This window comes from Penaeus monodon, chromosome 22 (genome assembly GCF_015228065.2).
Source record: "Penaeus monodon isolate SGIC_2016 chromosome 22, NSTDA_Pmon_1, whole genome shotgun sequence".
Lineage (NCBI taxonomy): Eukaryota > Metazoa > Arthropoda > Malacostraca > Decapoda > Penaeidae > Penaeus > Penaeus monodon.
Genome location: NC_051407.1, coordinates 38,095,112 through 38,095,539, shown reverse-complemented (window position 1 = coordinate 38,095,539; position 428 = coordinate 38,095,112). Strand labels below are relative to the sequence as shown.

The following is a 428-nucleotide window of genomic DNA, read 5'->3' as shown; positions in this document are numbered from 1 at the left end:
TCTTTTTTTCTTCTCCAGCTAATGTGTGTTCAGCTCAACTTTGTTTTGTTTTTTTTAAAGATGCAAAGTATGAAATCCAGAATTTAAGGGGAAAAAAATGATACAAGCATTCCGAATCTGTGGCTTGTGAAGTGTCATGCTAAAGCTTAATATTGACTATCAGCTGTGATTTTCTTACAAGACAATCTTGATTCTGCCGCAGTGTGTCCCCAGACCCCCTCCGCCATTGGGTTATGGCTACCCTGGCAGAAAGGATATCAAGTTACAGCACTGGCCATGTACTGTACGAGGCAGCACGCCAGCTGCCATCAACACCTCTACTTCAGTCACAATTTCCCTTTGTGAAATATGCACTCCGGATTTACTGGTCTGTAAACTCATCTCTTGAACCTAATTCAGTTGTTAAATATCATGCAGAAGGCCTTTGA

At 41.4% G+C, this 428-nt stretch overlaps 1 protein-coding gene across 1 annotated transcript in view; it reads right to left on the bottom strand.

Annotated features, from left to right (window-relative positions):
• The window catches only part of LOC119587119 (nuclear distribution protein nudE homolog 1-like), a gene marked incomplete in the record, with an annotated part of 132,241 nt that overhangs the window by 9,011 nt on the left and 122,802 nt on the right, over window positions 1-428 (bottom strand).